Source organism: Gambusia affinis, linkage group LG21 (assembly GCF_019740435.1).
Source record: "Gambusia affinis linkage group LG21, SWU_Gaff_1.0, whole genome shotgun sequence".
NCBI classification, from domain to species: Eukaryota; Metazoa; Chordata; class Actinopteri; order Cyprinodontiformes; family Poeciliidae; genus Gambusia; species Gambusia affinis.
In genome coordinates this window covers 6,323,049-6,338,778 of record NC_057888.1, presented here as the reverse complement: position 1 = coordinate 6,338,778, position 15,730 = coordinate 6,323,049, and the positions used below count along the sequence as shown (strand labels likewise).

At 36.5% G+C, this 15,730-nt stretch overlaps 1 protein-coding gene across 3 annotated transcripts in view; it reads left to right on the top strand.

Annotated features, from left to right (window-relative positions):
- The first annotated feature begins 8,330 nt into the window (after positions 1-8,330).
- The window catches only part of cdh19 (cadherin 19, type 2), a 112,057-nt gene continuing 104,657 nt past the window's right edge, over positions 8,331-15,730 (top strand). For 2 of the 3 annotated variants that reach the window (XM_044104137.1, XM_044104134.1), the window contains exons 1-2: positions 8,331-8,509; positions 8,638-8,735. The gene's annotated coding sequence lies outside the window, so the exon portion shown is untranslated. Of the gene's footprint in view, positions 8,510-8,613; positions 8,736-15,730 lie in introns of those variants that run through there. The other variant, XM_044104136.1, reaches the window with a different exon arrangement.

The following is a 15,730-nucleotide window of genomic DNA, read 5'->3' as shown; positions in this document are numbered from 1 at the left end:
AAGTGGTAGGTCGGCCCCTCCCACACACCTGGTGTGGATGTAGGATCTGAACGAAGGAACAAACAATGGTAAGTACTCGCAAATTAACAGAAATGTTTCACCATAATTGAAAGAGAAGGAAAATTCAAATTAGCTTATGATTCAGTAGCATTTGCTTTAAAAAAAATGCTTGGATATAAGCTGTAACATAAGGTTTCCACAAACAAACCCCGCAGAAGATCAGATCAGGAGCATCATTAGCTTCAGTAAGAGAATTTTGGTAATTTTGGGTCTTGACCATGATTCTACCCCCATTTCAATCACATGCAGAAACCAAAACATGCACAAAAATAGTGTAAAAAAGCAACAAGTTAAGAATTCATCGAGAGCAGATATGTAACTGATTTATTCCACAGTAGAAACAGAAGTCGCAGTTAAAAGGCTTAAACGGCAAAGTGTGCCTTTTATAGAAGCAGTAGCAGAGAGAGGGAACACAGATTATCTTCACAGATGATCTGAGGCCTTTTACAACACAAGAACATTAATGGCTTTAAACAGAGAAGCTCCCACACAGCTGCATGGGAAGTCTGAACAGCCCGTCCCAGTCAATTAAATGTATTATAATTTTATAGTCATAAAAATAATGGAAACCAATGTCAAGAGTTTCTTTCATGTAATTCATATATCTTCTAAAAATAACAGAAAAAACACAAATACGTTTTATAACACCCCTCTGATGTCTGAGAAGAGCGAACAGATTTGCAGAGCTAATTTAAACTAGGCGGTTTCCTCGCAGATTATCTCTGATGTTTGATAACTGATGCATAATCATCACCATGAAAGGAGGTTTTACAGAGAAAATGATGAAAAGCTGCGCTATAATCTAATCCACGCGCTCAACTCGGCAATGCGATCACTCTGCTTTCCCACTCATGGAGGTTATCCAGATAGAAAAAAGGGGGGACTCCATTTCAGCTGAGTATCATACCCTTTCGTTTTCCACCTTTATCTTTCGCCTTCGGTGGATCCGAGTTCCCAGGAGAGCCTCTCCCTTGCCGGCAGCCATCACTCCTGCCACTGCTCATTAATTAACCTTTGCCGCTGCTGCCAGCAGTCAGGGAGCGGTCTAAAATTCAGCCGGAGAGTAATCATCGGTATAGCATCAGAAGGAGGCGTTTCTGCTGCAGAAGTAGCCTACTAATGGAGAACAACACCATTATCGAAGAAGGTTTGAAAACGCGAACATGCAAATGAGATGGAGTATCATGAAAACCTGTGTTTCAAGCTTTGTTCTGGTTTGGCCTTTTTTGTCATACTTCAGTTTTTAAAGCTCACCAAGCAAATCTAAATATCCGAGTAATACCTTCAAATTATGATTTTATTTATTAAAGGAAAAAAGATGCTTAACTTCATCTGGCTCTATGTGAAAGCAGTTGTTTCTTAAACCTAATAATTGATTGTGTCACCAACTATCAGCAGGCAGTTATGATAACTGAACTGTTTTAATTCAGCCACACTGGAAGGTTTCCGTGCAAGAAGGGCCTGTTAAACATCATGCCATGAAATCTCAATAAAACCAGAGTTTGAATTGGCTGAACTTCTTCCTTCAGGATTATCTGCTGAAGTTGGGGTAGCTCCAGTGTTAGTGATGTTTATTTTTTTCTGAAATGCTGTACTAGTCTGAAATACACTGTCAAAACACCTTTTGTCTCATCAGTCCTTTATTAATATTCAGATCATCAATATTTTTTGTCATATTTAAGCCAGGTCTTTGTGATATTTTTAGTCCGCAGTGGTGCTAGCATTGGACTTTCTCCATGGATGTTATTTTTTGTCTAGACTGTTTCTTATTGATCGATCTCTGACCTTGTCTGAGTTAAGTGACGTTTGCAGTGCTCAAGATGTTGTTTTGTGACCTACTGGATGAGTCATTGATGTGCTCTTAGAGTAGAATTTAAAATAGTTCCAACATTTTAGAAATCTCTCTGTAACCCATTTTTAGACTGATGGCTTTGTGCCTAAGAGTATAATGTATTACTTTGTGAGATCATTTAGCCTGTCATGTTGTCAGAAAGGCCCTGTTAGAGTAATTTATTGATTCAACAAGTCAGACAATAATCTGATTTCTGTGCGACTTGTAAAATTGAAAAAAATAAATAAAAAATTCAGTTGTTATTAATTTTGCAATGAGACAATTATTTTTCCACAAAGGGCGAAATCAGTTTCATTAGATTTATCCCTATGAAATTAAAAGAATTTTAAAATTGGATTTTGTTATTGACACTTAGGTTATCCTTGTCTATGATTAAAATTTGTTTCATGATCTAAAACCTTTTAGTGTAGCAGAGAGCAAAAGCAAAATAAATCCATCTAGGGGCAACACATTTTTCACTATAATTTATTTCTTATTTATTTATTTCTTATTTCATCCCTTTTTGTGTCACAAGTACAAAATCAAGATGACTTTTGTGATGAAGTGTGACCTGAGCAGAAGGTGGTGTTTTGCAGTTTTTTTTAACTCATTTTCAGTGTGGTAAACAACACATCTGAGCTCCTCGGATCCCAATGTTAGCATTTACCTGCTGATAACACCGCTGCACATAGATGCAGGAAGGTGTGGATTCAAGAAATCAGTGAAAATAGGAGTTGACTGGCGAGGAAATATGGCGCGTTGTCAATTTGCAGCTGGTGGCAAGTAATTTCTGTAGTGAAAATTGGATCTTCCGTGCCAATAAAGCACAGCGGCAACTGCTAATGAAGCCCAGTCTGGTCGCATAACAGAGGCAAATCACACCGGATGAGGCTTTCTGGAATTTCACTTCAGGCCACCCTTAACTCTGATACTTTTCAACTTCTTTATCAAAACACTTCTTAGGGCCAAAGCTTAAATTTTTAATGCATTTTTGTTCCCCTAAGCAGTTATTTTCTCTCTTTTATTTTAGAAGAAGAAATTCCTCTAACTGCTTTGCAGAATATAAGTAGTATTCTCAGATGGATGTTTTGCTAAATCTTCTATAAACATTCTATTTAAAATTGCTACTTGTTTTTCTTCAAGTCTTTCACTTTGTTCATCCAAAAAAGGTTCTCAGGTCCTTCATAGTCTGTCTAATGATGGAATTAAAGTTTGTGGAAACAGATTTGTCTTTTCTTTTGCGCGGCAATATGACAAGACTGGAAATAATGGAGGTTGCTCTACTTTGGAAAGCTACACCAATCAGTAGAAACCAACTTCATATAGCTTAGCTTGTCATTTACATTTTATCTGATATGTTCTATTCTGCTTATTGTCGACAGTTTGACAGTTCAATTTCCCTTGTCTGGGAAACTGAACCACTCAAACCAACACTCCAAACAAGTCGCACCCTCTTTGTCAATTCCTTCCCAACCTAGATCACTTAGAATGACAAACATTAACTTCATAGAAAAGGCCCATTGGAATTATATATTTCTGTTAATTTTGAATGATGGCTTAACTAATAAAAATATAGAACTATTAGAATATTACATAAGATGCATAATGCTGAGAAATATGTAATACAAATATGTCAAGTATACCTTTTACTCTGTTGAGGTTGCTTTCCCAGCCCTCTGTGCTTCGTCTGACTTATACCTGTCGCTTTAGCACCTATTTTGCAAGTCTTATTTTTGCATCACAGAATAAATCAAATGCAGTCCAAAGGGAAATTATCCTTTAATTTACAAATGAATTAGATAGATACTTCAATCATTCACAAACTCACTGTGTGTAGCCATTTTTTATGCCCTAAACTTTCCACTAACTGTACAAAGAAATGTATAGAAGACTCAGTATCAAGTGCTTGTATTGCCCCCATTTTGCCCTATCTGCCCTAGATAGAAAACTATGCTGTTCATATTAAAAACTGCTGTTGTCAAAGCCTCATTTCATTCAAATACTCCAGCTGTTGATGTGTGGAAAATTATGTGAAGGATGAAGAAAGAGAAATAAATTGCATCATTAAAATTATTCTGTTGTTGTCTAACTGTTTTCATCTGGAGGGAGTAGGTCACAGCACGTCGAAGCAAAAAGTAGACATGGTAGAGATCTGAGACGAGTTTTTATTCCGAGGTGCAGCAGTGAATCCAGCTGGCTCGTCTACAGACAGACAGACAGACAGGGCAGAGGCCCTTTTCCTGGATGACACACTAAGTACTCCTTCATTACCAGGACGCAGAAACCATAACCCGGCTGTCAGACTGCTACCACGGCCACCACTCTTCTGAACCTTGTCTCGGCAGGTCATGTCTGCCCAGAGGGATTATTTTCATGTTTTGTCGCACACAATAGAACTGGTACTGGCTATGTAAAGAGTGGAGAAAAAAAAAAAGAACGATGAATATACGTCTGAGTTTTTGTGGGGGCGTCCAATCCGGACTAATTACATCAAGCATGAGTCATTGATCTCTAATTAGTGGAATTGATGTATTTCAGTAGGAGGAACTGGCCTTATAACATTGGTCACAGCGTTCCTTTGAAATTACAGCAGAGCAGGATTCCTGCTGCTCATCTTCACGTACATATTTTTATCTAGCCATCTTTCAGCAGAACAGAAATTGAAATCTGCTGCCCACAACTGGCAGACGACCTGACTGAGTCACACAATCAGACTTTCACATCAGAGTCGCTGGGATGCACTATAATTTTGTCCTACCTACATCTAAGATCACTCCAACTAGAAAAACTAGTTCTTTTATTTGCTTTTGATGGTTTTACTTTTCCTCAACATCTCACACTTGGCTCAGTTAAGCTTCACACAATGGTGATCTATTTTTAAAAGAGGCACTTCGACTCCAGCAGGCTGCTGGAGCATAGAGGCGCTCGTTCGTGAGCTTGTCTTGTTCTCTGAAATTTTTAGCAATATAGACTGCCAGATGGTCATATTCTCAGGTCATATGCTTCATAAAGTCAGCACCGGTTTTTCACGCTACAAACATCTGCAATTTTTCTTGGAATAATTGTGAACTATTGTCTGCTTCTCCATCTGTCTGTCTTAAATTAACAAGTTAGAATTAACAAGTTTTGCAAAATGTCACAATAATAAAAACAGGAATTTATCTCCAGAATCAAAAGTTGACCCAAAATCATTACTTTCTCTTTGAACAATGAGGGAAAGACTAGATGATGATGTTATGAGTTTAGATTTGCAGTTACTTTTTGCACCTTTAACAAAGAAACAAGACAACCATTTTATTTTTTCTAAAACCATACTGACCGCCAGAGAACAGTTTGTGTTTATCAATTAAATTACCCAAGCTGGAGCTGAGATGTTTTTTCTAAGACTTTAGAAAACTGTGGCAGTACAGAGACAAGTCTGTTATGTTAGGTTTGGGGAGATGTTGTCACAGACAACAATTTTGCTCAAAATCCTTTAAAATCCTTTTTGTGTTTTTTGGGTTTAATTACCAGCATAATCCATAATAGTTGATTTGAACAGAAATAAACACTTAAAATATATTACTCTGTGCAACAAATGTTTGCAAACGTACTAGAATAGTGTTTTTTGATATAATTTATATATGCTACAGCTAACAAGATTGTAGGCAGCACGTGTGCTTCCGAGAAAAGTACCTTCTTTGCTGTTGCTTTTCTAAAGTGGCAGTTGAATTTAGCAATTTTTCAGTAGTTACATCCACACTCTGGGATCACATAATGGCTCAAAGACAAATCTCTGCACCAACTGGCTTACCTTTGAATCTTACTTTGCCCCAAATGGGCAATGCACCAACTGCATGCTAATATCGTTTTAGCAACAGATGCACTGACTATTCCTGTGTGTTTATCCCCACTCTACTCTTTTTTTTCTTTGCAAACTGTAATGAATGTTCACCACCAGACTACATTTGCAAGTTTTAAAGATACCCTACTTTATCTAACCTTAAAATTGCTGTTCTATTAATGCAAGAAAGCATATCTTACAAAACAACTGGCCTTGTTTGCTTTCCACAATATCAAAGAGAGATTGCACGTTTATTCTGATGTTCATTTTGAACTGGCGCTATCCGATTCTCTTGGTTATGTCTTAAATCAGGGCTGCAATTTAAAACAAAATGCTATCAAGCTGGGACATGTTCCTCAGTCACAGTAAAGTGACTTTAATAATTTATCTGTCCTGACAAACCTCCTCTGATCTCCGGAGTTCCTCTGGCAGATTTTATTTAGCAGCATCAGTTTTCCACTGATGCGGCTGAAGCTCCGGCACCCAGAGTGTTTGCTTATTGTCACCCATATCCTTTTGCAGACTCTCCCTGATGGCTTCTGATTTGACTTGAAGGCAAAAAAATTATGACATTACTTTAATAACTATTTGTGGTCATGGTGGCTTTGCTCCTGAACATTTTATATAATGGGAGTAATGTGTAGATGGTGTTCCTCCGGCAGGACTGCCTCATTAAATGGCTGGAAACGAGTGACTGGCTGCAGGGGTGATGCATTATTGATGAGAGTGCCTGATTAATTGAAAGTATCCTCAACACCAAGGGAGGGTGTGTGGTTGCGTGGACATGTCATGCATGTGTGTGGATAGAGTGAGTAGCTTCATTTTGTGCAAACAACTTAATCATTTGGTGCATGCAGTGCACAAATTTTTTCATTGGTATTCTGTAGAGTGTCCAACATTTGCTGTAAATGCAGTCAAAACAAGGAAGCTACAAACTGTTGTATTTATACAAACAGAGTACATGCTAGGATAATAATGTTAGGTAATCTGCAGAGTGTCAGTGTTGCACAGTTGGGAATATATTTGTTGGGGGACTGGAGAGTATTGTTTGCCTCTTTCAATGCTGGTCTCCTTGCACCTGTAATGTTGCCTGGGTGCTTTAAATAAAAAATGAAGCTGTCAAGAGATGAGTAACTAGACAGAAATAAATTAGGGAAAACTAATCACCTGCAAACAAGACCACAGAGTTTTACAAACTGTGTTTTTACACATCAACAGATAAACCTGAACACACATCTTCCTCAAATGAAACTCTCTAGTCTGATGAGATGTAACAATATTATGATTACCTTTAATGGGGAGATCTTCTGTATTTTCCAGGCACATAAGGCCATTTTATCCAAAAATCAAGTAACTTGCAACGTCCAGTTGTTATGAAATGCTGCACATATTAAAAAAAACTTAGCATTGTAGCCATATTTAGTGCTGTGAAATTGGCCTCTGTCCCTTTAAGAACATTCAGCCCTTTCCAACACTCTCCCTTCAGCATAATCACACCAATGTTTTTCCAAATTAACTGTAACTCTTCTGTGCTGGTGACTTCAATATTCAAAATTTCAGCTTCATTGTGACGAGTCCATTGGACATTCAGAAGTTCTTTCTTCTTCCGATTATTTAACACACTACATCAGATGGTCGTATTCTCAGGTCAGGAATGGCACTGCTAGCAACACTCTGTGGTGGAGAGGTTGTTACCGAGCAAAGAAGACTTTTTGTATCAGTAAGATATTCAAAAGGAAAGTCTGAGGAAGCCTAATGAGGTGAGAAGCTATTTAGAAGGAATCTGCAAATCTAAAATAAGTCCTATACTGTTGGAAAGCCTGTGTAGAGGGGTGAAAAACAAGTCATAAGTAAATGAAAACAATAATTAAGAAAATAGGCACCCCAACATAATCTTTTATTTTGTATCTTTAATTGCTTGTTGTAATAAGTTCCTTAGATTTATTTCAGTTATTTTGGTTATTCCATGGAATTCCACACACAACCGCTAGGGGCGCATGTCGCGTTGGTGGCATTAGAGAAGATTGAGTACTGTGAGGAATTTACCCCCTCCTTAATAGGTGTTGTTGTTTTTTGTGCTCCCTGTATTGTTGCTTTATTTAATATTTTGTGTTGATCATTCTCTCTTTTCTTTGAGATCATGTGTTGCCATGGAGGCGCGCCCATGAGCAGTGCTGACTAGGACCTGGTGTTTCCAATCAACCTAACTAGGTCCATTGTTTGAGAAGGAGGAGATGTTTTATTATTATTATTATTATTATTATTATTATTATTATTATTATTATTATTATTATTATTATTATTATTATTATTATTATTATTATTATTATTATTATTGTTATTATTATTATTATTATTATTATTATTATTATTATTATTATTATTATTATTATTATTATTATTATTAATTTTGTTTGGTCACAGCTCGTTTTTGTTTTTGTTAAATTGTTAGTTGTAATTTTGTAAATGTTTGTTTAGCACAGATATTTGTTCTTTCTTCTACCTGGAAATGTAATTGTTGTCTCCGCCCCTTAATTAGTGCTCACCATGCTTTAAAAGCCAGGTGGTTTGAATCAGAGGGAACGCTCCTTCCTGTTGTTTGGAATGCTTGTCAGTTTGAGAATTGTAGTGCAATGTCTAAAGAACTGCATAAAAAGCAAAGATTTAGAGCTCTATAATGGCTGGAATTTGTCTTATTTTCCATCGCAAACCAACAAGTACACAAAAGAAGAATAAATCTTACTGTTGAATGTTAAAGGAAGCTCAACGTGTGTGTTGTTCTTCTCACGCCACAGGTCAGTAGTAGGGCTAGAAATGTATTTTTATGCACTTGTGTGAAGTGTGTTTATTACACAAAAGAAGAATAAATCTTCCTGTTGAATGTGAAAGAAAGCTCAACGTGTGTGTTCTTCTTATACCACAGAATCACCGGTTGAGGGAAGATCATTTCTTCATTACCCTCAGCCCATCCAAGGTTGCAGGGTAACACCTGCTTACTTCAATTTAAACAATGCCACATTTGTAAGTAAAATGTGTTGAGTTTATGGTCTTAAATGTTTCAACTCCTCTCTGTCAATGGAGATTATAGAGCTGTTGTCTTTTATTTTGTGTCATTTATTGGATTAGGTGACCGAGATTAGAAGAAACATGACATTTGGGGTTAAAAATAGTTGAATTAACTAACAGGCCTCCAAGTAATGTGTGGGAAAATCCCACATATATGGCAGAGCCTATGCATTGTGAAAGGACGGAGTTCCTGAATTTCAGTCTGTCTAAATATGGAATTAAAAATACAAATGTCTTTGGAAATTTGTGAAAAGACTGCTCCTGATTGGTTTGTTTAATATTTCTTTCAAGATTTATATTTTAAGACTTTGAAATTATTTTACCTTTATTCATCCTTCACCTGATTTTCAGACCCCTAAGGGCTTAAATCATAGCATATAAGTTAACTACTGTTGGCCAATATAAATTAAAAATATTAGACATTGAAGAACATCTTGGGTGCATTATGTATTTTCTTTATTTATCTGTGTGAATGTTACCTATATTTAGTCCAGCAACCAGATTGGAACATTTCTTTCCTCTCTATAAGCTCTTCGCTGTATGTTACTGTGGTCTCCAAGCAGCCAGACAGCGTTTAAGCCAGTCTGTCCAATCATTAAGCTAAAGGTACATTTTTTTTGCTCTTTGCAGAAAACCTCCTGAGTAAGCTGTTGGCCTTCTTGGCCCCTTATGACACATTCACCTCAAAGATTAAGCTTAGTCTCTGTTGTACAGTACCTCCATTATCTTGTTGCTTTTCTTTCCTTTGTCAACATGCAAATTTAGTCAATTTTCCTCGCTGAAGTTCCATTAAGGCCTACTATCAGGAGTCTGTATGAAGTCATGCCAGGAGAAATTATAAGCCCTGCTGGCAGCTGCCAATATGATATGACTTGTGTATAAACCCACATTAGTTTGGAATTCATAAGGACAGAATATATTACAGAGTGATTCACTTTTTAAAATGCTTGAAGGACATAAACTTGCTTTTTCCCTTTGTCAGATGAAGTATTAACTGACTAAAGTGACTAAAACATGGGTGCATAGTTAGGCATAAATTGTCTTGTATCCATTAAAGTTTTATGCATAAAGGAAATCTTGTCAGTCCTGAACATCAGAATTTTGTCTTTAGTTAATGGAGTCAGCATATTTTAAACTGAGTGGAAGCAGAGCCATTGATTGCAAATAATAACCATGTGCAATTTTTTATTTTTTTCTTCTCCAATTGTCTTGTTCCATGGCAGTATGTCTAGCACAATGAGATGTGGAGTGGAAACTACAGTCAGAAATTGTTGAAGTTCATGTTAAAGGTTGGAGTTAGAAGCGTTGCTGTTTCCCTTCCAGAGAAATGACAGTTAAAGAGTAAAAATACTACTGCAGAAACAACAAGCTCCTCTACTTTCACGACTGGAAACTGTGAGTTTGAGTGTGTGCTAATGAAGACAGCAGGTTAATAAATTTACTTGCTGTGCAGAGATTTCAGGCCAACACCTCCCACACTGCTAAGGTTTTTCACCAGGAAGAGGTCTCGCTTACTTAAATTTATTTTGCTCATGAGAAAATATGATAAATTAACATAACAATAGTAAAGATAAATATATTGTACATTAAAACTTCAGGGAAGCTTCTACTAACCAGATATTGAATCTCTCAGAATTGCTGAGGGGTCATTAATGTTTGATTTCCCATTCCTTATGTTTTTTATTTTTATTTTTTGTGGATTTGTAAAAGGCCTGAAACTCTAATATTTCTTATATTGGTTTTCTTCCATGATTTTGATGGCTATCTGGTTCTTTTAGACCCAATGTCAGAATCATGCCACATTCTTTCCACAAAGCTGTGGTTGTTCCAAGAGCGAGTGAAATCCTCGTCAGTCTTTTTGTGTTGCTCGTTGAAAGGATTTCAGTTCACATCAGACTTCCTGGGATTGAAGTCAATTTCTCCAAGAGTGTATTTAAACCTGACATTTCAAGTCTGTTTTAAATGGACCAGACTTGGTTAAAAACCAGGCTCGTATTCTACACTTCACTTCGTACAAAGGCTGTTGACCATCGGCTATTAGAAATGATTGATTGCTGGACTTGACTTTGTTGAAGTTTATAATTTTACCCAATAGCTAACATTCGGCCGTGACATTTTTAATGCACCAGTTCAATACTATGAAGCTTACCAGAAACTGCCAGCACTGTAAACAACCATAAACAAGTGATGAGCCAGTTGTTAATGGTAACTCAGTATTTGGAAGTGAGGCTAACACGAACCAAACAGCTTTGTTCACTTATTCCGCTGACATTTCAAAATTCTTCAATTCTAAGACTTGGCTGAAAATCAACGTCATCATTCACAACTTCTCCTTCTGTTCGCTGATTGACCCGGTTCAAATTCTACTGGCAAAATCCACTTCAGCGAGAGAAAGCCCAGACAGAGTACTAAAAGTGGTTTCCCCTGCTAGTCCAAATCCTTTGTGCGGGTGTAAATATGCTCAAGTGAACCTTGGTGCAGACCAAACAATCAAACCTGCTTTTGGAGGTGGTTCCACTTCCCCACAAACTTTTGAAACTCTTTTTAACTATATTTCCGGTGGTCTAAAGGTTAGACTACAATCACTTGTTATAGATTTGCATAATATATTGAAACACAATTGCCAGTGCAATGTCGATGTGTGACAAAAAACGTATAGTGAAGGACTTATGTTGACTGAATTTATTAATATGCTTGTGAAGTATTTGACCTTTTTATTGAACTTTCCGATCCATGTTGGTCTATTCAAATAAAGATTCTCTCTCAGGGAGAGTAGTATTTGGGGTGGTCATTCCTTTTTGTAGAGTTCCAAAAAAGTAAGAGTAGAAAGAGGAAAATGTTGTTTAATTGGAACTAACATTGATATTACAACATACTAAAAATTATATCAGTATATCAGAAAGTTATTTCTGTTGTCCTAACATTGTTCAGCCCAGACTTGATTCCATTTATTTGTGTTGACAACTAACCAAAGAAACTGGGTCTAACCCATAAGCAATACTCTTGGGTTCCCTCAACCCAGCACTGGATCAGTTCATATTTGACCAAGGGCTGGGTCTTCAAATTAATCCAAATTAGCTGTTTTAAGAGTTCAAGTTGGTTTGAGCTGGAACACGTCAGCTCAAAGCATCTCATTTTATGTTATAATCTCTTGGAAAATCACTTAAAACTGCCACCTGTTTTTTTTCATCTCAAATACTACATCTCACCCTTTTGTAGAAATAAAAACCTCTTATCTGATGACCTTGTATGACACCCTTTCTCTTCTCCACACTGTGTTGTGTGATTAAGTTCAATGGGCTGTAACAGGTAAATTCAGACGCACGTCTAAAATGACTGATAATCCTGTGGATTGCCTCTCTGTCCTTGACACGTGTGCCTATTTTATGTAAAAAAAAAAAAATAAGCTTCACACATTTTGCAACTAGCAACTACAAACGTGCAATGTGCTGTTGTGCATCTGCCTCCCAAATGACCCTTTTTCTTCTGAAGGCCACTGATTGCAGATAATAGGTTATTGCTGAGAAAATCAATCAGATTCCCCTTTAAAGAATGTCAGCGGGTATGTTTGTTTGCTGCCCGTAATCATGTTTACTCTGTTCAAACTCTGGTCATATTAAATGAGAATCGTGTCCGTATAGAAAGCCAACTGAATTAAATTTGCTCGCATTTGATCATCGGGTCACTAGATAAAGGCCATCAATATTTCTTCTCCTAGATGTGCTTTCTTTCAAGGACTACACACTGCTTTTTATTTCCATCCAAGTCAGGATGATCTTCATCTAATGGCTCTCACTTCCTATTTCAAATGAGAGCCATGTAATTGGAAAATAATAACCCTCTGTGATGAATTAGAATCATTTTAAGGCCTTATAGCCCAAAGGTGCACAAATCAGAAATTCATCTTAGCATTTGCTTCAGCTTCCCTTTGATAATACACTCCTTCCCTCACATCCTGTGTAGGAATTGGAGTTACTGAAAATGAGATTTCTTGAGTTGGTGTTACTTTTGATGAAGGTTTGTCTGTCCCGGGTAATCGCGGTGCCAGCATTTGGCAGGTGCAAATGTCTGCAAAAACCCAGTTTGCTGTGTTTCCTTTGCTTGCCAAGCCAATTTATGGTAGACTTTCATTAGGATTATTGGCAGGGCTGGCAGGTTAATATTTGATGGGGAAGAGAAGAAGAAAAAAACTAAATGAGGTCATTTGCACTTTCATGAACATTCTCATTAGTAGAAGCCAATATTTTGCAGGTCACGGTTGAATAACATGCTGAATTATCAATATAGGTAGACAGAAACCAGTTTGTATTACACAGCTACTGCAGACAGAGCATTCAAAGACCGAAGTGGGGGATTGCAAAGTTTTTTGTTGCATTGATATAACGCTCTCAGTTTTCATTGTGAGGTGTTTGAGAGAGGTATCCACCAGAGAGATGTCAGCAGTTCCTTGCAGGTTTCATGCTAGAGCTGATTCTGTTACAACTGTAGCTCTTAGCAATCCATCCATCCGTCAATATGAGATCAAGAAACATCCAATATGTCCCATTTCATCAGTTCATTGCATTAATGACTACTTACTTGCTGTCTAATTCTGATAGGCTGCATTTGGTTTGTTGGTAGCTGTGATTGATGAATATTCATCAGGTCCAATTACAGATTAAACTAACAAAGAAAGATGACAAAACCTGTTAATAATGTTGCACTTTATCCTATTGAAATATTTTTGTCTGTGCAGGAGAAGTAATTAAAGATAGGCAGCCAAATGAAGCCTTTTTAACTTAAACTATTTTCTTTAGCATGTCACCAGGCTGCAAGATATCAAGAACAAGAAACTTTCTAGCTCAATAATTTTCCTTGTAAAAATATAACTGAATTGTGCAAAGAAGAAATAGAAGCATATGAATAGATGTTTTGAAAAGATAAATCACTGTGTTATGACTACGCTGTTTTTTTGCCAAATATACAGCTGTATTGAGAAAAAAAGCATTTTAAAGGATGAATAAAGCTGTGTTCAATCTATCACGTAGTTTAAATTAAATGCTATATTTTTTTGTGTAAAGTCAAAAAGTAAATGTGATTATGTGGTCTGAAGCATCAATATACTGACAAGATTAAATCCAGCCTTCATTTATTAATTTCAACTTTTTGTTACAGTATATGCTGCTCAATTTATGATGAGAGTGGTAAACTTTGCTGAAAGTAGAAAAAAGTGACAGCATTGCAGGAGCGCCTGAAAATCAATTGAAAGTAGAGAATGGTCAATAATGCTGCTGAATAATAGACTCTACTTCAAATTATGAAGGGCCTTTTTACAACTGCTTTGGTCCACATCATTCATTTTATCTCCTTTGTTATTGCTCAGGAATTGTTTGATTTCAGTTGATGAAAGTCTAGATATTTAACATCTATCCTTTCCTTTTTAAATAATGTCTGTAATTTCTTTGCTTCTATAATTACACTTTTCAACTTTTCTAATGTTTTTCATTTGAACCTCTTTTGAGTGTTTTTGCCACCATCATAGCACTTTCTGGAAGAAGGAATGCTGTATTTGAATAAGATCTCCCTGCTTACATACAGGCTTTCGTCCTAATATTATCTTTATTGTAGCTGGAATACACGCAGTATGATGTGACTTTTTAAAAAAACTAATTCTCAGTAAATAGCCATTTATGCATTGCTCTTTTACAGCAAATTCGGAAGAAGAGAGTTGTGGAATGAAATCATTATTCATGGGGTTCACAGAGTCTTCAGAATTGAACAAATCCAAGAGTTAATTGTCTTGCGTATTTACACCACTTGGCCCAGTACATGGTTTGCCCTGCGACAACCACTAATAAACCTATTTTGTTAGGTGTATTTATGTTTAGGTATATACACTTAGCAAATCAGAGTGTAGGAGAGCAATTTTATTTCACTCATCTAATCTTTTTAAAGCACAGAAAAAAGATTTTGGCCTTTGGAGTTGGGGAAATGAAAGGCTTCAGCATCCATAAAGTAATAATAGTAACCTTTTTAACAAACACTTTTATATTAAATACTTATGACAGCTTAGTGTATATAAATGTACTCTGCATATGTAATAGGTTGGGTTAGTTCTTTATCATTGTTTTACTCTTTAGTGAGGATAAACTCTTTTCAGGATAAAAACATTCATTTTACCGTATTGCACCTAAAGCAGTTGGTGTTTTAAAAGCTCTATTCCATTGGATTTCAGTTCTTTTTTTCTTCATGTCACAGAAAAAATAAAATAAGAAATTTAATTCACAGTCAGTCTTTCAAGTTCTTTCTAAGTAACTTTCAAAAGCATATATATGGAGTGACTTCTAAGGGACATTTTTGAGAAAATGGATCATAGAAGGAGCGACACAAAAGTAACACCTTTCACTTAATGGACTTTTCTCAACACCCAAAAGGTGTTTTACTGCTGATCTGAGTCCGTTTGTCTATCCATCCCAGATGGTGATGAGTTCATCAGAGCAACCTAAGTCATTCCTAAGCAATATAGTAACTAGTGGAGCTTACTGAAATTAACCAATAAACTCCTCTGGCGGAAAGAATAGCTGTTGTTAAATTGTTCACAGTGAAGCATTTTGGTGGAGTAATTATGTTCCTGAAACAAAATAATTCACCCCTCTGCATTCTGGCCAACCAGTCTGTAATTATAGTCAAACTCAGGACCTGTGATGCATTAATCAGTCTGTGATACTGAACTGCTCGATTTGTAATTAAAGAAATAGGCAGGATTCAAGCACTGACATATGAGGGAGCGTGTGGGGCAAGACTATCAGATACAGAAATAAATTATGCTTTTGGATTCCATAATTTTCAAGGAGATTGCATTTCGGAGCAAAACTGTGGAAATATGGGAATCAAAATGCAACTTTATGAATGAAACACAATTAGATGTAAAACATAAAACCAAGACACTAGCCAAAGAAACAAATGTTTCT